The sequence below is a fragment of the Ambystoma mexicanum genome, chromosome 5q, assembly GCF_040938575.1.
Source record: "Ambystoma mexicanum isolate Mex_15411 chromosome 5q, UKY_AmexF1_1, whole genome shotgun sequence".
Lineage (NCBI taxonomy): Eukaryota > Metazoa > Chordata > Amphibia > Caudata > Ambystomatidae > Ambystoma > Ambystoma mexicanum.
In genome coordinates this window covers 86022435-86047525 of record NC_090933.1, presented here as the reverse complement: position 1 = coordinate 86047525, position 25091 = coordinate 86022435, and the positions used below count along the sequence as shown (strand labels likewise).

Genomic DNA, 25091 nt, shown 5'->3' with positions numbered 1-25091 from the left:
ACCGAGAGACGTGCTGGCTTCCCTGGCCTCCTATGAAGAAAAAATCCTTTGCACGCCCAAAGGTCAGTCCTCCATCTCAATAAACGGCTCGCAAGTCCTCCTCTTTCAAGACCTAGTGGCTTCTACACTATAGAAAAGAAGAGCAATGGACCCACTGACAAAAGCCCTCACCAGGAAATAAATCACATACAAATGGACCTTTCCTTTCAGCCTACTATTCCTGTGGGAGTGAAAACAACAAAGGGTCACTACTTGCTCGAAGACCTCTCAATACTGGGCATGGAAGATGGGGAGATGGACCCTAGCAGAAACAGACGAGGAACACTGAGACTGAGGAATAGACCCTGGAAGTGGACCACCACAAAAGGGAAAAGAGGAGACTAATTCAAAGGCCCTTTCACGAAACAGAGAAGGGAGGAAGACAGCTAAGGAGAACCAAAAAAAAATAAGGATGTCTTACTGGGAGAGAATTCGGAGCAACTAAAGGGGGAGAAAAAGCGGAAACACTAAGTGAAGGCCTGATACAGAAATACTTTGTGGGCCGTGCAGGCCGGGAGGGGATCAGGAGAGGGCACCATTTGGAATTCACAGTATGTTATTAACCCAAATTTCCGGCTAAAATGTGGGCCGGTTCCCAAGTTGTTTGGGATGTATCTTATGATACCGTGCCTAGACCGGGAGAGGGAGGGAAGGGAGGGTGGGAATTGGGAGGAGGGGTGAAGCTGTAGGGAGGAGAGGGATGGGGGAACGCAGTGTCGGAAGCTAGGAAGACAACATGGTAAAGGGACACAAGGGGACCAAATAGTAACACAATGCACTAGTAGAAAGGGAAATGCACACTATCTCAGAACATCTAGGTTAATAGCAGCAAACACAGGCTACAGCCGGAAAAGTGGAAAGAGGGCAGGGAGACAGGCTCCCTTAGTACATAATCCATGGCAGGGAGTAGACCTCTGAACATACTCACACATAACATACAGGGCTTAAATACCTCTAGAAAGCGGAAGAAATTACAAGCTCAAATCCCAAAAGGGGCAGCGGACATAGTTCTTCTTCAAGAGACACAAAAGAAGTGATAGCACCAGATTACGCATACAGCAACTAACACACATATTTCAAGCAAACGCCAAAAACAAAACTGCGGGAGTCCCAATAGGATTTAGAAAGGCGCTGGGAGCTAAGGTAATTAAATCACTGGGCGACCCCAACAGTAGATACCTATTTCTGAAAATCCACCTAGAGGAAAAATAACTTGCGATAGGTATCCTGTATGCCCCAAACTCGGCACAAGAGTCTTTCATATAACAGGCATTGGGGAAACTGAAAACATTTGCGGTGGGAGAAGTCATCCTGACAGGGGACTTCAATCTAGCATAGGACCCAGACAAAGATAGAAGTAATCAAGGACCCAACAGGGGCAATGGCCTTTCTGGAGCCCTAAAGAGGAAATGTACAGACCTAGGACTAAGCGACCTATGGAGAGCAAAGAAAGGGGAAGAGAAAGGATACACCTGCTTCTCACATGTCCATAACACCTTCTCCAGAATAGATTATATATTGGGAACTCCAGGGATAATGGGTGCACTAGTGGAGATAAAGATAGACCCAATCTCCTTATCAGACTATGCCCCCTTATGGGCGCAAATAAGATACACGACAACGCGGAGACAGGTGTGGACTTGAGAAATTCCTAGAGAAATACTATGCAACAGCATAGCATGGGATATGCTGAGGGAGAAAACCAGATCCTACTTTGAACTAAATGACACATCAGAAACTCCATTAGATGTAATATGGTATGCCTTCAAGGCGGTGCTCAGGGGAGAAGTCGCTCTTAATGCGCAAAGGAGAAAAGAGAAGGAAAGGCTAGAACAAGACATGGAGGAAGAAATGAAAGAATCGCAGAAGATATTGGCAGAAAGGAAAAATAAGCAAAGCTACAGTTGGGTTAAGGATGGCATGAGACAACTATATCTATTACGAACAAGCTTGGCAGAGAAAGCATTACTGAATCTGAAACAGAGGTACTATATAAAAGCAAACAAAGCAGATGGAATGCTAGCGAGACTCCTCAAACAGACGAGCAAAAATAATATAGACACTATCAAGCTGTTAGACGGCACAATGGTCATTGACATTATAGACTCCTTCTCGACATTCTACACTCAACTTTACTCCACGGAGAGACCTGACCAGCAAAGCATACAGGGTTCAGCTGCTGACAGTGTCCCAGGTAGATAGAGATATCCTTGAAAAAGAAATAACGGAAGAAGTAGGTAGGATGATCAAAACCCTTTCTAGTTATAAAGCGCCATATCCTTGAAAAAGAAATAACGGAAGAAGTGGGTAGGATGATCAAAACCCTTGCTAGTAATAAAGCGCCAGGCCCAGATGGTTTCCCTGCTTTTTTCTATAAAATATTAAGCAAGGAGCTTTATTCAATTCCTTCCCTCAAGCGGGGGTATAACACGCTCTCTGTCCGAAGCGAGGGTCGTGCTCTTTGGGAAACTGAATAAAGATTTGACCAACCGCAGTTAATACCAGCCCATAGCACTACTCAACATAGATGCTAAAATATGTATACAGGGATCCTGGCTGATAAAATACGTCCTGCCAACAATTATAGGTCGGGATCAATCAGGCTTCATTGCAGGCAGACAAGCATGGGATAATATAAGAAAAGTCACCAATCTGATCGAGAAAGCAGAAATTAAACAAATTCTGGTTGTACTAATATGAATTGACGCCGAAAAGTCCTACGAGAGGGTGCAATGGCCATATCTTTTCCAAGTAATGAAATATATGGGGTCCAGGCCCAACTATATTCAAATGGTGGAAGCAAATTACAGTGATCCATCACTCAGACTACGAGAACCTCAAACACAATTTGAATAGAATGGGGCACAAGGCAGGGCTATCCCCCGTCACCCCACTTATACGCAATTTTTCTTCAACCCTTACTAGGCTGAATTGGAGCAGACCCCACTATAAAAGGGATTCCATTCGGCAGTGACACTCCTAAGACACCGGCATATGCTGACGACATGCTAATGAAACTAGTGGAACCCGATAAATCAATCCCTGCCCTGGTCAAAGTATTGGCCGAACAAGAGAACATTTCAGGACTCAAAATGAATATGGCTAAGTCAGAACTGATGGAGATGGGCATTCCGAGAGAACAATTGGAGGCCATAAGCAGGAACTCTCCTTTCAAAGTAGCCAAAAGGAGTATCTTGTATCTTGGGGCGGTTCTGACTAATAAGATTTCCTCCATGTACAAGGCCAACTACACAGAATTCGTAAAGAAAACCCAGGATGATTTCTCGAGATGGACGCCTCTTAGAATCTCTTTGCTTGGACGTATAACGACAGTCAAGATGGTAACGCTCTCAAGATTATTATATAAATATCAAGCCCTCCCGATTGCAGTCCCACAGCCGTTCTTCAAGGCGATAAATAGGTTGGTCTTAAAGTTCATCTGGCAGAACAAAGACCCCAGGGTAGCCATAGGTATGCAAATGACCCAGAAGCAGAGAGGGGAACTGGGACTGCTAAATATGAGATGATAGTATGAAGGTCGGAATCTTTCTTGTGCGTGTGCCTTCCTGTGTGATCCGGATTTTATAGTAGGTATTACAATGTAGCATTGATACCATCTGTACTACATTTGCTGGTATTCCATATCTTAGACGTTTCTGCCATAAAATGGATTAAATTACACAGTCAAACGCTGAGGACATAGCCATCAATGCCATAAAGATTAGACCTGTGTGCTTCGCTGTCTCCAAAAGATGTTCCCTTATGGTTGCGTTGAGTAGAGTCCCCATTATTTTACGGAACCCCACCTGGAAGCGTGACAGAGTATCTGATTGCAGCATTTCACTTTCCAACTCCCTCAGAACTAAAATGGCAAATACCTTTTGAAGAGGCATCTGTAAGAGCTATTGGTCTATAGTTGGAGGGATCAAGGCGCTCACCCCTTTTAAAGATTGGAATTATCAATGACTGAGACTATGTGCTTGGGATACAGTTAGAAAAAAATATCTTATAACATTTTATTTTTAAGATGGAGGCCAACAAGATGGAATTTATTTTTAGAACAAAAGCGTGAAAGCAGCATCGCTTGATGGATTTAGTGTTTTAATGGCCCAGTCAATTTCATCCTCTTCCCAAGGACATGATCCCAGCAGGCACGTTCCTTCACAGGGATTCCACATTTCCTCAGACATCGATCAGCAAAGTTACAACGAGTACATTTACAATGAATTATATTATTACGGGAGCGTCAGTGCCGGAAGAGTTAATGCTGCCCGTGGCATATAGTCTTAGATATTCCCAAATCAGTATGAGCCAGTAAATTATCTGACATTTGGTCTACTCAATCCGTTGCTCGAATGCACAAGAAAAGTGTTCCACAGTGAGAACACTGCTAAGGTCAGACTTAATAAACAAAGGTACAGTGACCATACCCATTAGTATTAACATGGGAGTAAAGCAGGGATGTGTGGCGGCACCCATGCTATATAATCTCTACATCTCTGACTTACTCCAACGTATGGGATTAAAGTCAACTTGCCCTCCCAAGTTGGGGATTACCCCAATAGTAGGTATGTTGTACACAAATGACCCGATACTGTTCGACAGAACATTACCGGGCATCAAGAGTATGCTGGAGGAACCCGCATTGTACTCTTCCGAGCTGGGCCTTGCTATCAACCTAAGGAAGACAAAGATAATGTTGATTAGTAAAAAGGGTCCCACCCAGTTGGGAATTGAATCCAGTCTGGGCTTGATCGAGTTTGCCGACTCCTATTCTTACTTGGACTTGGAGTTTTATGTATCTCTCAATTATAACAGGATATTTACACACAAAAAAAGACGAGCTAAATTATTGACACTACGGGCCTGTAAATTCTCAAGCGGGAATGTAGGGTAGGGTACAGCTTGGTGTGTATGGTAAAGTTATACCAACAGTGCTTTGTCCCAGCCATACTCTATGGTCTGGAAGCTCTGGCAATGCAGGACCTAAACTGGCTCAGTATACTAGAGGGTCAGTACTGGCGGGCAGTGTTAGGTCTGGGGCCCTCCTGTTCTATGCAATAGCTAAGGCTTGAGCTAGGTTTAGCCTCTCTCAGGGTTATGGCCCTGTGAGCCCGGGGAGTCTTTTATTTAAAATCCTATACCGCACGGAAATGTAAGCTGCTTGCGATAGTGGGAAACAATTATGATGCTGAGAAGGTAATGCAGGGAGGTAATTTCAAAAATCTCAATGAATCACTCTTCTCTGAGATTGGATGTATCCATGCTGCAAAGAAAACACGCCCATTCATCCATCTGAAAAAATCATTTGTGCGCAAATTAAATCACTGGGATTGGTGTGAAAATTACTCTCACCTTGAAAAGTTGAAAGGATATGAGGCTGTGGTCAATATAATTCATAGATACAGGAGAACACAGCCTTACTTATTACTCTGCCCCGACCCGGCGGTGAGGGATTTCCTGCTAAGGTTGCAAACTAAACAATTGCAGCTCCTTGCCATTACGGGTGCACATCAGGGTTTGGCTTTAAGTGACAGGTCCTGTCGCATTTGTAAGAGACCAGATGCCCTGGAAACTGCTAGACATGTCCTTACCTCTTACCTCTTGCCCTAAGCTGGGCCCATTATACATGACCTTGCTGGGAAGATTGGTACATAGATAAAGTATTGTAAGACTCATTTTGGGATTACTGTCTCAACTCATATACAATATCATTTCAACTTGCCCTGTTCAGAGTGTAGTCACAGGTCATAAATCTATTGCTATCAATTTAACTTACTGCTGCCTATCTGTCCATTCTGTTATAGAACCCTGTTCCTACTGTTGGTATTGGGTTATTGGTACGCACTGGCACTTTCTTGAGTTTTGCACTTGTCTGTGCATGCACTTATTTAACTAGATACATGTTATTTTATATAATTTTTTTCTGTCTGATGATTTTGACTTAGACGTTTAAGGATTTTTTGTATAATTGTGAAAGCTGTTGATGTATTCTTAATTTGGTATTTGTAATAGGGTTTGTGTATAGTTCTAATTTTTGGACTAAAACACAATAAATTATTATTATAAAGCGTTATAAAACTACAGTGTCTCACTTTCAAAAAGCAAGTCTGGACGCAGCAGCAATTTATTACCAGTTTTCTTGAAGTGCTCAACCTGCAGTGGTCCAACAGTCCAGCCGTCCACCGAACACGGAACACACAGAGCGCACATTGTGTGCGCTCCGTGCCAAAAGGTGTGTTTCAAGGTCTGGTGCTGGCTAGGGGTGTCACAGTATTAGTTTTATGGCGGTACGATAACCTTCTTGCCAAATGACGGTATATCATGGTTATCGCGGAATAGCAGGTGGAGTTAACCAATCTTAGCAAATATTTTCTAAAAGGTCATATATTGTCAGATTTATCATCACAACCAAAACCAGGCACCCAGGGACAGAAGTGGGCTTTTCAACATACTTTCCATTGAAATGCCACCTCTTGCTTCCACCAAACACACGTGTGGAGAGGAGGAGGGGGGGCCTGCTGCGACTGGTAATGCAAACTGGATAGCTTTTCTTAAGTGGTCATTTAGGCTTTTAGCTCCCCACTGGCTACTAGTGAAGATGAACATGTTGCCATCTTTATAACCTGCATGCCACAGATCAATGGGTGCTGATGTTAGTATACGCTTGTGTGCATACACACGCACACTCTTTACGTTACAGCCTTTAGTTTACTTGCGGGCCAAAAGGTGTTCAGTAATTACGGCCATCTTACCCTTTGGTATGGCAGCAGGGAATAACCGCAGAGATGAGTGAATTTCGCAGTGTGACTTATTATATGTAAATTCAATGATGGAACCAGGGAAATCCCCCATTGTCATATGTTTAGCAAACATTATCCATTATAAATATATGAAGCCCAAAGCCACCAACCCAAAGTAAACCCTTTTTCCTTCTTGGCACTGTATGTATTCTTCCTATTGCTAACATACTGATTTTGTGTCTGGTCAGACACGTGTGGTTTATGGAATGGCATTAAAAACTGCTCCAACTGAAACTACTTGGCAGATGGCACATCCAACAGTGCAAGACCAAGACTGCGCAGCAATTGCTTACTGCAGCCTTTCCAAATCAGATTGTAAAGCACGGTTAACGGTATAAACAGTGTGACGGTTATTATTGTTCAATTAAGTGGTTCACTGTATCTTTAACGGTATACCGTTATACCGTTACATCCCTAGTGCTGGCTCTGCCTCCCTGTAGCTCCTTCTCCTCCAACATGGATTTAGTCTGTTAATGGCCCAGTCTATTTCATCCTCTTCCCAAGGAAATGGTCCCTCCAGGCAAGTTCCTTTACAGGGATTCCACACTTACTCAAACATTGACGGTATTTGATATTTTTTAGTGAAGTAATTGACCCACACCACCTCTTTAATAAGAGAATCCATATTCCCTCTAATTTGGCCCATAGTTTTGTTGATTATAGACCAAAATGCTCTGAAGTTATTTTTCCAGAGATTTCTTATCATAGCCTGATTGTCTCCAATATAGATACCAATTTTCAAGGATTTAAGAAGGTTCTTATGAACCTGGCATATGCATCCTTTTTCGTTTGTATATTCTACATATGAGAGATCTACCTTTTGTAGAGATCTAATCTTTCTGTTTTTACTTCTTTTAGACTCATCAGTTGCTTTATTATAAGCGTGACAGTTCGGTTTCAAGTTACTTATTTTTAGTGATCGGACAGTTTGCCTCAAACACTGAAGAATCATCTCAGAAATGATATCAGCCTTTTTTGATGGATCCAAGTTTGTTACTGAAGACACCAGAGGAAATCTATGCTTGTCCTGTTGTTCCCTCTAAGGGATAGACCCGGACGGTCATGATCGAGGAATGCTAGTGTAGAATTGTTCTCATGAACAGGGGTTTCTTTTAGTAGATCAAACACAAAGATCATATGATCACACTAGCCAGGGTCCACAATTTACATTTAATTGATGTGGACACATAGAAGTAATCTATTCTAGAATAGAAACCACCTCTGTTCCAGGTCTATGTTAAATTATGATCTTCCTCTTTTGTATTCAATTGCAATCTCCCATTTAGCAAAATAGCTATCCCATACACTATCCCTTTGACTACTTTTGGTGATTGCACTGTTCGAGATCCGTTATTAATTTTGAAACCCCCCCACCCCCAAACAGTTAAAATTAAAATCCTACCGCCTATGACGATTCAACTATTGGGAAAGGATATAGCCCAGTGCTCTAGAAGTTTTTTTATTTTTAAAAGGAATTCTTCCAGCTTAAATCTAGTGGGGTTCTAATACAAGTTCACAAATAGGTTTGTGTATTTTTCCCTTTCCATAAAATGAACTTAGATGGCTAACAGGCCATCAGAGGAATGGTTTAACACAACGGATGAGGGCGACATACAACTGAATATAGTTGGGAAAGGGCAGTGAGGAAACCCTTAAACGCAAAGAGTAGCGCCAAAGTGCTGTGACCAAGGAGATACAGGGTTGATATAGAAGACAGAAGGATAGATGGAAAACAACTTCCTGTCCTTACTGGATCCCAAACAAGGGTGAACTTTCCTTAGAGAGCGCTGATGTCACGCTTACAAAAAAGGGGACAGTAAAAGAAGGCAAAGAGAAGTCATTTTTGAAAAAACGTAACAACTTTCAGGTTGTTAGACTCCTGTATGTCCCAGGTCACTGAGATCCTTACAATGGAATGTGGGCAAAAAGAAGGATATTAAAATAGAGTTTAAACCTCGGACTGAGAACAAAAGGTCGGAACTGTCTACTATGGGTGCATAATGCTTTACTATCCCGTAGACAGGTCGAAACATCCCAGGGTAGCTCAAAAGTTAAGAACAGGCAAAGGGCTCAAGCCAATGTTGTAGTGTTTTAACTAATATTCTGCAACACGTACTCCCTGATAGGGGTGAGCCAGATTTCCAATGAAGACAAACACACAGCCCACGTAATCCATCCTAGGAAGATATTAGATGGTAGGGTGAGACGTGAGGCCATATTAAAAGACATATAATAGGTTGTTCATGGTAAAGGTAGAGTGGATATGTGTTCTCCACCACATAACAACCGCTGTCTACCGGTTTCAGTGGTGTATATGTTGGTGTAACCACTTTCCTCAGGACAGTCTTCTAAAACAAGAATACTTGGTGGTTCTCTATAATCAGTCACCGTTTTTCTGCCACAGGATACATACTTTACCCTGCTTCTTAGCACCAATGCAGGGAAGTTCGGGACGAGAACCTATGGAAAAACAAAAGAATAATCCATGGTCACTCCCCACACATTGCCACATGCTCAAATGCTTAGAGACACCAGACCCAAGTGTCTGTGTCTCACTTCAGGTCGAGGGAACTCAGACAAATGCATGTTTCACACTAAAGATACATAGAAGTACAGGCAGCAAACAGTTCTGCATCAAAAATCAAATATGGTGCAGAGCTATTGATAATTAATAATGTCTACAATTCTATATGTATTACCAGATAATTATACACTGGTTTCCAAATAGGTGACAAAACTCCACCCAACAAACAAACAGCCAAAAACCGGCCAGAAAACCAACAAACCACCACACACATGGACTTAGGTACTGCAAGCCGTATACTAACCTTCCGGCTGCAGTGGGTGTGTTCTGTGGTTTAGGTAATAGTTGGCAGAATCTCATAGGGTTGCTCATTCGTCCATATCGGGGACGGTATCCCGAATGATTTACTGTGGGGATAGCGGGAGACAAAGGGTGGTCACTCATATGGCAATCTAACAGAAGTGCCTCCTTCCCCCCATTTCCTCAGCTAGATGGGAACAAAGGAAAGGCTGTAGGAGGTCCCCAGACGGTGAGTCATACTTTTTTCAATGTTTATGCCTGCGGTCGATGGAAAAAGGAAAAGGAAGGGGGCGGGCTGGGGGGGGGCATAGATTGTGCCACCGCATTCTGCCCCTTGATTTCCAAAAGTAAATCATTGGTACCGGCTCGCGATATCTGTAGTACTTACTCGCTCTTCACGTATGCATCCGGCGTCTAGAAACCCCGCTGGTCTGCGGTTGCTGCGGCTGGATCAGTAAAAAAGTAAAAAAGTAGGCAGCCGCAGCGTCACGTGTAACGGGTCACGTGTACGCGAAATGCGTCACGTGATGCGCATGAGAACCATAAGTTCATGTTTAAACACTATACGGCCCCGGGGAGTGAATGCAGGTTAGGCAGGGTTATACAGTACGGGGACGTTTTCGGCCACATATTCTGTTGATGAAAACTCCCTCTGGTACGCAGATGTGAAAATTAATAGACATCCTGTATTTTCTGCCGTAGTGGCAGTGGTAAATGCAGTATCGGATACCGTAGGGTGTCTAACCTTCATATAATAGACAAACACAGTTTATGGTGCCTATAAAGTTGCCCACATTGATGCTAGTGGGAATGGTATGTATTTTGTGTCTTTCTTAGATTTCAAATTGGTGAGTCAGGCCTAAAATGTAAAATGTATGCCTATGTTTGTGATACACTGGCAAATCTGCCACACAGGAGATACCACACAACTGGAGTACCAGGGTCCTAGATAGGAATGGGCCAGTTCTGTTTTTGTTTTTAAGTTCCTATCCATTGCGATTGCAAGCCCCCCAGTTGGACGACCCACATCAGTCCAATTTGCTGGACAGGTAAAGGTTTCCTACACATTGAGTTGAAATTCCAATTCCACCATTGTTTCTCGAAACATCATGATCATTGGTCTCTTATAGTATACTGGACTATAAAACCATCAGTACATATTCTTAGACCTGCATACATCCGAAGTCATTATACTCCACATGATCATATCAGAATTCTTCAAACCCACTTGCACCTCTACCCAATCCATCTGATCTCAATCACTCTGCAATTATCTCCCTACACTTCTACACCACCGCTCTTGACAGGATGACCACCCTTAACAACAAGCTGTCCCTCCTCTCACCCCCCACTACCGACCCCATAGGCCCTATTCTCCTGACACCCAATCCTCCTACCTCCGAATCCTTCAAACCCATCTCCAGAAACAAGTTTCTTGACCTATCTGCAAGCAAACCGTCCGGGTCCCCTCTTGACCCCGCCGTGCCTCTGTCCTGAAATAAATATTCTCATCTACCTGCGTAGGATTACATACAGGAGCCATACTAAATGACTCCCTCACCTCTGGCATCTTCGCCGATGCCTTCAAAATTGCGCATGTCAAGCCTGCCTCTTCTTAGAAAGGCATCCCTCGACCCCCTTGAGCCCAAAAACTACAGACCCATCTCGAAAAACACCAGGTTTCTTACAAAACTCCTCGACCGAGCAGCTTACTCCCAGCTCAACGCCTTTGTAGAATCCAACTGTCTCCTCGACCCCGCACAATCAGGCTTCAGACCGCGACATGGAACTGAAACAACTCTGACCTCGATCTGGGATGACCTCAAGGTCACTGCAGACTCCGAAGGATGCACTGCACTAATTCTCCTCAATCTCTCTGCAGCCTTTCACACAGTTAACCACTCAATCCTCCTTGACCACCTTCACTCCCTTGCAATCCTTGGCACTGCTCTCAAGTGGATCGCCTCCTTCCTCAGCAAAAGGAAACAAATAACCCTCCTCTCCCCTCTTGTATCGGCAGCTCGTTCAGTGAACACCGGAGTACTGCAAGGCGCATGCCTATCCGCTCTCCTGTTCAACATCTATATGACTGCCCTTCCTGGAATTATCTGCATGCATAACATCTCATAGTACAACTATTCTGACGATACCCAAATCATCCTAAGAATCCCCAAATCTGACACGAACAACCACCCCGATCTTGAAGCCTGTCTTTGCGATATTGACAAATGGATGACAATAAACCACCTCCTCTTGAACCCCAATAAAACTGAAATCTATTGTGATGTCGAGACTGGACCGCGTCAACTCCCTATACCTAGGAGCCCTGGCTTGCCATCTTAACAAACTCCAAATAGCCCAAAATGCTGCTGCAAAACTGCTCCTTGCCCAGGGTCCGAGAGACCACATCTCTCCAGCTCTCCAAACCCTCCACTGGCTCCTAGTCGGACAAAAGGCCACTTTGAAGACCCTGTGCATCACTCACCGCGCAGTGCACAAGACCGGCGCATTATACCTGCAAGAAAAGATGAAACCATACCTCCCATTCCACACCCTAAGATCAAGCACTGTCCTCCTTTCTCCTTTTAGGGATTCCAACCTCTAACTCTGTCAAGATCGGAGGATCTGCCTTCTCAACCTTGTCCTCGACTGTGTGGAACTCGCTTCCCCCTCACATTCGACACACCCAGGACTATATGACATTCCGCAAAGCTCTAAAAACATGTCTCTTTCCGTAATACCAACCGCGACCTTCAGAAGCGATTAAGCCCTAGCAATCCCGATGACTAATGCTCAATGAGATCCCTACACTGTCAGCACTGACTACGCTCATCAATTCGCTATTAAGCAAACGCATTCCAGAAATGCAGAATCTCCTTAGATCATATCTCCACGCAAACTATCTCCTTACTGGTATTCACATATCCTTGCCAGTATCCTTGCTGTCCATCACCAAAGAAGGCCCACAACAAAGGCCTTTATCTGCTCCCTGTCCGCTTCAGATACACTTCTTGCCCCCTGTGATGTTGCTATTTACCCCCATTCTCTCTCGTCATCTGTGATGTCGCTATATGCCCCCCAACCTCTCCAGCATGTTTTCGCTGTGTGCTCCCAACCCCCTCTGGTCCCCCATGATGTTGCTGTGTGCCCCCCAGTGTTACTCACCGCTCCAGTAATCGATCACTGCCTGTAGATAGGCGACCTTGGAGACGGTAGTTTCCACAGATATTCACAAGACAGCTGCTGGTAACCCGACACCCCCTGAATTCTAAGATTTAGGCTTCCTCAAGGAGGTGCTCTTTTCTGCAATGTTCCTCTCTGCTGTTTCAACCTGAACAGGCAGAATTGCGAATCGCCTAAAAGAGCGGGGCGAACACACACTGCCAACCAATGCTGCAAAGGAATAAAAAGATGGTTAGAGGAGCCAAGGTATGAAGGAATGCAAGAAAACAATTGTACTAAGGAGTACCCAGGCGGGGTTTGAGGAGTGGAATCTGCTATAGGATTGACCTATACAAGAAAATAAACTATTACCCTCTATGTCAATGTAATAAACCAGAGCATCCCAGAAATAAATGGGTAAGTAATTCAAACACAGACCTGAAGGGAGAACTGGCAGGAATGAATGAAGTCCAAATGGAGGGAAACAACGAAAGGATAAAAAAAAGGAAGGTTAGTACAGGAGAGTAACCAGGGCGGCACGAGGGACCACTAGTGACTGGTTGGTGCATGTACTGGAAAGCGTCAATATGCACTTGGAGAGTAGTTCACTATAGAATGTTGAAGTCCCAAAGGATGTAGAAACCAAGTTCAAAAGTAAAGGCTAACGGTGGAATCCAGTATGAACAGTTCAGGATAATAGCAAGTAAACCGAGGACAACCAATTACCTTAGTGGACCGTAGAGCCAGGAAGTCACTGAGGAAAAAGGCAGGCAGTCCGTGAGGGAGTCCGGGTCAGTAAAGGAGCGGGCGTAACCAAAACCAAAGGAGTATCCAAATGCAGTCCAAATAGAATAGCCAAGCGTCGGGAACCAGAAGATCAAAATAGAGCACTGACTGGGTGTCGGAAGGGAAAACGCAACGTAACCGCAAGGAGAGTAACGCTACAATTAGCAGCAGAGAGCTGTACGAGTAGCGGCGCTTTAAAGTACAGGAGGGCGTGGTTTAGGTGCACGCTCCTTACACCTGCAAGGTGTCAGCTGACACGAGATGCGCTGGCGTGTAAACAAGCGCCATGGCAACCTGTATAGATTCCAGAGCGGAGCTTGTGAGTATGCTCTTCTTCGCATGAATGCCGCGGATGAGCCGGCGCTGTCATTCCGGGTAGAAAACGTAACACCCAGCCCCTCTGGTCCCCCCTGTTGTCGCTGTGTACCCCCCGTCCCTCGGGTCCTGCGTGTTGTCGTTGCTGTGTACCCCCTGCCCCTCTGGCCCCCTGTGATGTTGCTGTGTGCCCCCCAGCCCCTCTGGTCCCCCGTGATGTCGCTGTGTGCCCCTCTGGTTCTCGTGATGTCGCTGTGTGCCCCCAGCCCCTCTGGTTCCTGTGCTGTCGCTGAATGCCCCTAGCCCCTCTGGTCTCCTGTGCTGTCTCTGTGTGCCCCAGCCCCTTTGGTCCCCCTTGTTGTCGCTGTGTGCCCCTCTCGTCCCTGTGATGTTGCTGTGCCCTCAGCCCCCCTGCCCCCGTGTTGTCGCTGTGTGCCCTCAGCCCTCCTGGTCCCCAGTGATGTCGCTGTGTGCCCCCCAGCCCCTTCTCATGCACTGTGATGTCGCTGCTTGCCCCGTGCCCCGCTCGACCCCTGTGTTGCCGGTGTGCGCCCCCAGCCCCCTCTTGTCCCCCGTGATGCCTCTGTGCCCCAGAGGCCTCTGGTCCCCTGTGATGTCGCTGTGTGCCCCCAGCCCCATGGTTCCCTGTGATGTCTCTGTATGCCCCCCCCCCTCTGGCCCTGTGATGTTACTGTATGCCCCCCAGCCCCCATGGTCCCTCATGTTGTTGCATTGTCCCCCTAGCCCTCTCTGGTTCCCGTGATGTCGCTCTATGCCCCCTACCCTCTGGTCCCCCGTGTAGCTGCTGTGTGCCCCCAGCCCTCCTGCCCCTCTGATATTGCTGTGTGCCCCTCTGGTCCCCTGTGATGTTGTTGTGTGCCCCCAGCCCACGCTGGTCCCCTGTGTTGTCACTGTATACCCCCACCCTCTGGTCCCTCATGATGTCGATGTATGCCCCAGCCCCCTCTGGTCCCTGTGACGCCGATGTGTGCCCCCCCCAACTCCTCTGGTCCCTCTTTGTCGCTGTGTGCCTCCCTGCCCCCTCAGGTACCCCATGATGTCACTGTATGCCCTCACACTCTGGTTTTCCCGTAATATTACTATGTGTCCCCAGCCCCTCCAGTTCCCATGATGTTGCTGTATGCCCCTCTGTACCAATCGTCACCATGAATCCTCGCCTACATTCTCTGTTCCCTTACAACATCATGTGTTTAACTGACCGCTGCAACTGTATTCGCTCTCCCCTCAGCTTCTCTGCTCCTTCCATTGTTGTGTTCTCTGTTCTCCTCTCCCATCCCTCCCCCTTCTCTCTCTCTACCCCCTTCCCCTACCCTACCTTTTCTCTGCACTTGCTCTATCGGAATTGCCCCTGGACCTAGTATGTTAATTAAAATGGATTGTCTCCTCCCCACTCTTATTTGTTATTCCCCCCAGCCGCCCCTCTCCCCATCTGGCACTGCTTGAGATGTTGTAGGACCTAGTGTGCTGGTCGCTTGTTTTGTTCCTCTCTCTCCTTTCTCCTCCCCTCTCCCTCATCTCGTGTGATTCTCCGGAGATGTCGTCAGGCCTAGTGCGGTAATCGCCTATCTGCTGTAGTTTCCCTCCTGTCTCTGTCTTGGCACTTGCACTGTCTGGGGTGTCACTAGGCTGATTGCAATGGCTAATCTTCGTATTCTTGTTGTTCGTCGCCTGTAGGAAAGTTTTTGTGTTTTCCCTTGTGCCCGCCCTTGTTGTAGGGTGCTTTGAAACGCTCTGTGTGTGGGTGCTGCATTAATAAACTATCATATCACTATGCTTCTCCAGCATGGGGTCTGGCATGGATTCACATGCTCATGAATATTCCCCGTCGTCAGGCTGGGAATCCTCGGTAAAGAAAAAACCAGTATCAGTTTCGTTTCTGATCTGTCTTTCGTAGTAATAACCAATCACTGGTCTCTGCGTCATACTGACCACAGCCAATGACTGCCCTCTACCTAAGCACCGCCTCTGGCAGCCATCTTCAGATTTTTACCGCACGTTCATGTGTTGGGATCCTCGTGCTATTGCTCTCGAGCGTTAGTGCTAATTTTTCACGTTTTTTTCTCAAAACTTCGTTTTTTCCGGTCAAAAGAGCCTCAAGCTCCACCGACTCTCCATCCGATCAACGGGGACCCGTGTCGGATTCGTCTGCGCCCCTCAAGGGTGAAGATTTCGTCGAGCTACGTTTTGGAGCACTCCAGAAGCTTCTCAGGCCCGGACATGGCCCAGGAGAAGGGAAGCTCGACGCCCGGAAAGCTGTTCAGGGTCTGCCGTGGATGCCAGCTGCAGAACGTCTTTAAGGAGGACGAACACTCCTTTTGTCTCTACTGCTTACATGAGGACAAGACGCACGTGGAGAAGGACTGTGCGTTTTGCGGCAATATGTCGGAGCGGACCATGAAGGACCGCCACCAACGCCTCGCCAACTGGCTGGAAGGGAAGAGCCCGTCAGGCGAGAAGAAAAGGAAGAAATCCGAGCAGTCTTCTAAGACCTTTGAGGACGCCCCGGCGACGGGGGTCCAACACAAGGCCAAGCACCGCGAGTCCGCTGGCACCGGGAGCGCCGAACGGTCGGGCTCTACGGGCGCCAGGCACCTTCAGCCACGAGCCAACGCTCTGGGTCGGGTAAGAGGAAGGGCGAGCACCCGGAGAAGCTCCTGGAGAGGCCCCGTTCGAGCTCGAAGGCCCCATCGGAGGGGGAGCGAGGCAGTGTCCCCCCCCCTCAAGGATAAGGCGGTGAGCGCACCTAAGGTGGTGAAGGCCTTAATCCATCCGGCCAAGCCCTCTATCGATACTGTTGCGGCGGCCCTGGCTCAGCCTGTGGAGGCTACACCAGTGGTGGCGACCTCGGGGCTCAGAGTCTCCCTGCCACCTCGGAGGGAGTCCTCTTTTGTGCCCATCGATAGGACCCCCGTGAAATCCCCGGCGGGGAAGAAAAAGGGGGGGCAGGGCGTCTTCGAAGATTCGGCTTCAGAGGAAGAGCTGATCGAGGTCTTAAGCCACGGCCTTGGCGTGGATGAAGACCGGCCCGTCGGGATGGAGCCCGACGCAGGTGACGACGACAGCGTAGAGGGTGCCGACGGGGCCCCTGATCGCCCGTCGGATTCCCCTCTGCCAACGCCGCAAGACAACTCGGCGGCCATTTTGTTGGCTATACAGTCCTTATGCTCAGAGATAAGGACGAGACTACCGTTGCCGACGGAGGAGCCTCTCCCGTCGGGGGATCCTGAACCGGGACCTTCGGGTGTTCCCCCTCCCAAGAAAAGAAGGATTCACCCTCCACCTCCTTTTCAGCCGTCGCGACCCGTCCAGCCCTCCTCCCCGTCCACCCGAGGGGATGATACGGGGACTGACACCGCAGCGACGGGTACGTACGACGAGGATCTCCCGTCGTCACCTCCCACCAGGGCCTCTCCGCCCGACGAGATTGGATCGTTCCACTCCATGATCGCCAGGGCATCCGAGCTTTTCCAACTCTGCCCTGAGGAGAAGAAAAAGGAAGGATTCCTTTATCAACGGCGCGAGGCCAAGAGGAAGACGGTCCTCGCGGTGCCTCTACTGGACGACATTTGGGATGAGGGCCTCGCCCTCCTCAAGAACCCTTCCACGACGCCAGCTAGAAGAGACCGGTACGAAAAGAAGTACCGGGTCCCGGACGCGGCCCCCCTGTCCCTCCGGGCGCAGCCTACCCCGGACTCCGTCGTCTCCGCGGCGGCCAGGAAGAAAGCGGGGGGGGGGGCGGCCTCCACTTCGACTTCCCCACCGGACGGCGAGGGAAAGAAATTGGACGCTATGGGACGCAGGGTCATCTCGTCTGCAGCGACGACGATTAAAGCGGCCAACGCCTTGGCTATCGTGGCCCGCTACGACAGGGAGCTATGGTACAAACTGGCTCCCCTGCTGGACTTCCTACCGGACGACAAGAGGGCGGATGCCCTGGAGATCCTACAGGAAGGTGAGGTGGCGTCGGACCACGTCATCACTATTGCGACGGACATCGCCGACACTGGGTTTCGCCAGTTGGGCAACGGCGTGTGCCTTAGGCGGCGTGGATGGCTCAAGGCTACGGACTTCCGTCAAGACGTACAGACCAGAGTCCTGGACATGCCGTTCGATGGGAATAACCTGTTTGGGAAAACAGTGGACGATTCCCTTCAGGCCATTAAAGCGGACACTGAGACGGCCCGGGCCCTTGGGGTTCTACAGCAACGACGGACGCCCTTTCAGAGCAGCGGAGGCAAGGGCGCCTCCAAAGGTTCCGGCGGCGGTTTCTCTACCTACCGTCAAGCGGCCCGCTCATCGTCTCAAGAGGCCTACAGAGGACGAGGCAAGTCTGGAGGACCCCGCCGTCTTCGCCAAGGAGGTCAAGGCGGCAAAGCCTCGTCGAAACAGGATTGAACCGGCCGTGGGGTCGGGCCCCCACCGAAGCACCCCGGTGGGAGGCCGGCTGGCGAGCTTCGTCAGCGTGTGGGAGTCCATCTCCACCGACCGTTGGGTGCTGGACGCCTTGGCCCGGGGCCACGCGCTCGAGTTTCAAAGAAGGTGCCCGCGCGTCCCCCCCGTGGCCAGGAGAGAGCTTCACGTCCCTCAGCTTCTCCTGGAGGTAAAGGCGTTGCTCAGGAAGGGCGCCATCGAACTCGTCCCAAAGAGGCTTCGGGGCTCCGGAGTTTACTCGAGAAACTTCCTCGTGAAGAAGAAGACGGGAGGATGGCGCCCCTTCCTAGACCTGCGACGTCTGAACAAGTTCATCAAGGCGCAGAAGTTCCGGATGGACACCCTCCAGCACGTCCTGGGTCAGCTGGAGGAAGGAGACTTCCTGTCGTCGTTGGATTTGGAGGATGCCTACTTCCATATTCCCATCCTAAAGGGGCACCGAAAATTCCTCAGATTTGTGGTCCAAGGGCGTCACTACCAGTTCAAAGCCCTCCCCTTCGGACTACGGTCGGCACCCAGGGTATTTACCAAGTGCCTTGCACCGGTGGCGGCACAGCTGCGCCGCGAGGGGATCCACGTCTACCCCTACCTGGACGACTGGCTCATCCGAGCCAAGACGAGGGAGCTCGCCGTGGAGCACACGGCAAGGACCATCCAACTTCTCACGGACCTGGGATTCTCCGTGAACTACGCCAAGTCCCACCTGGTACCCGCGCAAAACGCACTGTTTCTGGGAGCGAAGCTCGACACAGTGTCCCTTCTGGCCTCCCCGTCGGAGGAAAGGACCAGGTCCATCCTGGGCAAGGTACAGCGGATGTTGGCTTCCGACGCGGCCAAGGTGAGGTCCATCAAGTCCCTCCTCGGAATGATGTCTTCTTGCATCTACCTCTTTCCCATGTGCAGGCTCCGGATGCGCCCGTTGCAGGAGTTCCTGGACGCGCGCTGGATCCAAACGACGGGCGGCTTCGAGGAGAGGATCACACTCGACGAGAGTTTCCGCCGAGCGGTCCGGTGGTGGGGCACCCGCGCGCATCTGACGGCGGGCATGGACTTCCGGACCCCAGACCACCAGGAGACAGTGACCACGGATGCCTCCCTGGAAGGGTGGGGAGCGCACACCGAAAATCTGCACGCGAGAGGCCTCTGGCTCCCGACGGAGAAGTCCCTCCATATCAACGTCCTGGAGCTCCGTGCAGTGTTCTGGGCCCTCGGGTCCTTCCTTCCGTCCCTCAAGGGCAAGGTGGTGAGGATCTTCACCGACAACACCACCACCATGTTTTACATCAGGAAACAGGGCGGAACCAGGTCCCCAGCACTGTCCAAGGAAGCGCAGGACCTGTGGCATTGGGCCGTCGCCCAAAGGATGTTTCTGGTGCCGTTTCATCTGGCAGGGATAAAAAACACCATCGCCGACTCACTCAGCAGGGAGCTGCGCTCGTGCCACGAGTGGGAACTACGGCAGGATCTAGTGGATCGCCTCTTCCGACGGTGGGGCACACCCCAGATCGACCTGTTCGCGACGGCGACGAACTCCAAGTGCCGGAGATTCGCCAGCAGGTTTCCCCAGGCGAGGAGCATGGGCGATGCTTTCTCGTTCCCCTGGGAGGGCCTGTTCCTCTACGCGTTCCCTCCTTTGCCACTGCTAATCCGGCTCGTCAACCAGCTCAAGAGGTCACGGTGCAGGATGATCCTCGTCGCACCTGCGTGGCCGAGGCAGATATGGTTCCCGGACCTTCTGGACTTGTCAACGTCCCCGCCAATCAAGCTGCCGGTGGACGCGGATCTACTCTCTAGGGAAGGAGGCGCCATCCTCCACCACGATCCGAAATCGCTGAACTTGCAGGCCTGGCTCCTGCAGCGCTAGAGTTTGGAGGATACGACATACCGGCCGACTGCAGAGAGGTTCTTGCAAAGGCCAGGGCGTCCTCGACTCTTAAATGCTACGGACACAAATGGAAGAGGTTCTCTGTCTGGTGCCACGCACAGAAGATTAACCCTCTACGGATTACGGCTCCCCAGGTACTGCCGTACCAGCTGACGCTGGCCAAAGCTGGACTGGCACACGCGTCCATCAAGATTCATCTTGCTGCGATCTCCCGATACACCAGAACCACGGGGCGGACGTCCCTGTGGTCTCATCGTCTGGTGGAAGAGTTCATGAAGGGACTGTTCAGATCGTTCCCGCCGGTGAAGGCTCCGGCCCCGGCGTGGGGGCTCAACGTGGTGCTGACCAAGCTCATGGGACCTCCGTTCGAGCCTCTGCACTCGGCCCCGTTGAAGTTTCTGTCGTGGAAAACAGCGTTTGTTGTGGCCATCACCTCCGCACGACGGGTGGGAGCGATCCAGGCCCTTTCCTGCAAGGCCTTGTACTTGACTTTTCACGACACGAGGGTAGTGCTCAGGACGCACCCCTCCTTCATGCCCAAGGTACCGTCGGACTTCCATCTCAACGAACCCTTGGTGTTGCCTGTGTTCTTCCCGTCGCCTTCGACGCCGGCTGAGAGGACTTTGCACTCGCTGGATGTGGCTAGAGCGCTGAAGTTCTACGTGGACCGCACGAAGTGTTTTCGGAAGACGTCACAACTCTTTGTGAACTTTGGACCTGTCAATCAGGGGAAGGCTCTCTCGAAGGCTTCCATTGCCAGATGGCTCTCCGGCTGTATCATGTACTGTCATCGGTTGGCAAACCGACCGCTGCCTGGCCGTCCGAGAGCCCATTCCACCAGAGCGATCGCAGCTATCACGGCGTTCCTTTCTGGTGTGCCCCTGCTGGACATATGCAGGGCTGCTACGTGGAGGTCGACGCACACCTTCACGAAATTCTACTGCGTCGATCGGGATTCCAGGGAGGAGTCCAGGGTCGGCCAAGCAGTGCTGCGCAACCTGTTCGCCTGAGGTGAGCCTGGTGAGGAGGTAAGATGCTTAATGTTGAGTTTGATGTAATGCTTAATGTTGAGCCTTTGCCACCTCCCGTGGTTGTGCATGTGTGTACTGCTATGTATTCTTTATTCATGAGCATGTGAATCCATGCCAGACCCCATGCTGGAGAAGGAACAAGTTACTTACCTGTAACTGTTGTTCTCCAGCATGGGTCTGGCATGGATTCACATGCGAACCCTCCCGCCTACCCCTCTGCGGCTCTTCACTTGGTCATACTGCCACTTCACGTGCTTCCAAATCTGAAGATGGCTGCCAGAGGCGGTGCTTAGGTAGAGGGCAGTCATTGGCTGTGGTCAGTATGACGCAGAGACCAGTGATTGGTTATTACTACGAAAGACAGATCAGAAACGAAACTGATACTGGTTTTTTCTTTACCGAGGATTCCCAGCCTGACGACGGGGAATATTCATGAGCATGTGAATCCATGCCAGACCCATGCTGGAGAACAACAGTTACAGGAAAGTAACTTGTTCCTTACTCTCAACTCTACACAGTCACACAATTAGAGTGTAGCTACACCCCTCGATCAATTCGGCCTAGCGGCTCACATACGAACACTATCCCATGAACACCTCATCATTCTAATAAAACGCAGGTATATCCCACGAACAAACTGGCCCAGCTACACACATAAGCGTCCCACAAGGTCTAACGCAGCCAGAACCCAGTCTTGGTGTCCAACCATCAGACTGCACACATTGAACCGATATCAATACCACCACACCTAATGCTAGGATGCAGCTACCATCAGGAAATTACATCAGCTGCACACTTAACTGGGGAACCCAAGCACCCTTCGACACCATACTCTCTCAACTGACCTGGACTACGGTCCCTGACGGCGTTCAATTTACCAGCGCTTTGAGGTCATACCAATGATATATGCCAAATAACATAATTGATTGACTGCTAGGATTGGGACAGCCCAGATTGTATAGGCATGATTGTTTTTAACACTGTTCAACTCATGACCAATCTTGCTTTCCTTTCATAAGGGTTGCAATCTGAGATTCCACCAATCCTGTTTTTGCTGATGCAAGTACACCCGTAAGTGATCTGCAACTACATCAACTGGCATGTGTGTGTTATACGATATAAATCCGTAGGCCGCATCTATGGATTTCAAAACACAGAGTCTGTATCCCAAAGTCATCAAGTCATGGCGCTGTTACTATAAAAGCTTCGATATTATATTTCATCAGAGTCAACAGAACATTTGATTGTTATTGTGCTGTGCCAAGGTGATCTATTCTGTTGTTGTTAATTCAAGGATCGTAATGCTGGGATCTTTTTAAAAATATCCAATGGGCATGTTCTATTCGTTCTAACCATACCATTCATTTTTAAGTCGCTTTCCCATCCCATGGTCTTTGAGGGGTAAGACTCAGGTAAAAAAGTGCTTTGAGAATCAACGGAGGAAATGGCTACAGGAGCACTAATCTGAGTTGGAGCAGCTTCTGTAACCACAATGTTTATCTCCTTTGCATTTAATGTACCCAATGTCAAAGGGGATTTGGATGCATTCAGTTGGGGGTCTGCTCCATTACCTATAGCCACCATTTCCCACCCTTTTATTTTTTTCAGCGTAGATGGGGGGGGGGGAAGCAAGCAATTTGCTTTGCTTGGTTCTCGTTCCTCCATTAATGAACTGCTTTGGAATGGCCATGGAGTCAACCAGTAAGTCCTTTTTCTTTTCAGCCACAAGGACCTCATCAATGATATCATGGGATAGTTAAGAATGTTCGTCCTGTTTACCTGATTGTATCAGATCAATAGAGCCAACCCTCACATTAATCCTTTTCCTCCCTTCATTTCTTTTTTTTTTCACAAGCGCCTGCGCTGTCTTTGTATCCTTTGTTTAGGTCAGTTATCTCATTTACCAAAGGCAGGTTACACAGATGTTTGACGGCAGAATTGTGGCTGTAAATTTACACTGCTTGCATGTTTTATTTTTAGAATTGCAGTGAATGTTATTCTTATTACATTTTCTTCCAGCTTTATTTTCCTTACACCTAATTCTACGAGAGTTAAAGATCGTAAAAAGACTCCAAACAGTCAGTCTCAGATATCGGGATATCCACCACCTCCAAATCAATTGTGCCAAAATTCTGCTCCAATAAATCCATCAGTGGCATTGGACTATTTGGTGGCAGAGATTCCCGTTCCTCTACATTCTGACACTCTCTAGGTTGCATCAATTTTGACCAAACGCCATCATTCATTATACTCAGGAAGGCCTTTGTCATTTTCGATTAAGGCAATTTTGGCCACATTAGAATTCACTATGCCCCCCAAATCCTGCCTATTTTCCTGTTCAATGTCTACTGTGATTTTTCCTCATACGCTGGCGTACACCGATTTAACCTCTATCGACCTTAATTTTCTATTGCATTTTTCTGGAGATGTTTTTGTAGCCTGAGTATTACGGATAGTGGGATAGCGAGTATCATTACCACCTAACTCCGTCTGACATGCAATGGTTATGCCGTACCCTTCTCTCCCTTCTGATGCTTCACATTTATCCACCATTTGTGTACCACAAGCCATAATAAAACCCCCCATCTTATTCATTTTGGCAAGAACTACAGCTAATGAGGATTTCACCTTGCAAATTGCATAGTGACTGATATCATGTCCCTTATCCAGTAAGTTCAATGTTCTGGTTAGAACTGGAAAGGAACATATATTGATAGTTGGCTCATAGGGGCGAGTGTTGAATCGTACCAGTGTGGATTGTTTGGTTTTCAGGCTAGAATCTAAAAATTCCTCATCTATTTGTAAGGGTCTCTGTGTTTCACTCAGTCTATCAAAAAAAGTTGCACCCTCTTTTTGATTTGACTTAGCATCTTGGTTAAGGTGAGTATCAAAGGAAGCATTAAAGAGTTGTTGTTTGCCAACTTATTTAAAGCTGACCTCACCGTATTCACAGTAGGTGCACTGGTTTTGTTTTGTTATATAGACACATTTCATCCACCGCAGGTTGCAACATTGATCGTGGAGTAGGTGGACCAATTGACAATCACACTCTTTTTTTCGAATCCAGCCATCACAACACAAGCTAGGATGGACACATCAGACACGCAATTGTCTACACAGTTTAGAAGGTCCTCAGGGTCAACATGTGTTGAAGAGCAGGATGCATTGCCTAAGTATGGCATTGTAATGTCGTTCCTCTCAACAACATCCAACATAGATGAGCTACTGTTTAACAAAGCCTGGTTCGGGGTACAACCATTGTGCACTTCCAGCCGGGTTGTTACCTCTTTATTCTCATCCCCTTTATTACAGGCCTTATTGCCCCCATAAGCAGTAGACCTCACTTCACAGCAATTCTTATTGCCGACCCCATTTCCTCCTCCTTGGGAAATGTCTTGACCAAATCAGTTTCAGCGTTATTTATACTTGGTCTTCATCATTTTCTTTTGTGGCAGATCTTTTAGGCACTTGCCGTTCCTCAACCCAACTACCATTAATTATTATATCTGCCTTTGATTTACTTTCTTAACGTCAACTCAGGAGGAGCCTGTAAACCCCTCGAATAGATGCTCTTTTTGCTTATTGAAGGAGAACTAAAAAAAGAGCCCAACCCCCACCATGTGGTGTGATTCAAAGGACACTCGTCCCACAGTTACAACGTCCCAAGGGTGCAGTTAGACCTACAATCAGTCTCTGGCAGCAGTGACACAGCAACTACTCTTATTACAACTAGAACCTGATCTTTTGCTATAATATTCTAACGGCGCCACAGACAATTTGTTAAGAATATAGAC

At 48.5% G+C, this 25091-nt stretch overlaps 1 protein-coding gene across 8 annotated transcripts in view; it reads left to right on the top strand.

The window, feature by feature from the left end:
* The window catches only part of PTPN3 (protein tyrosine phosphatase non-receptor type 3), a 2254194-nt gene that overhangs the window by 1591596 nt on the left and 637507 nt on the right, over window positions 1-25091 (top strand). The gene's annotated exons all lie outside the window — the stretch shown is intronic.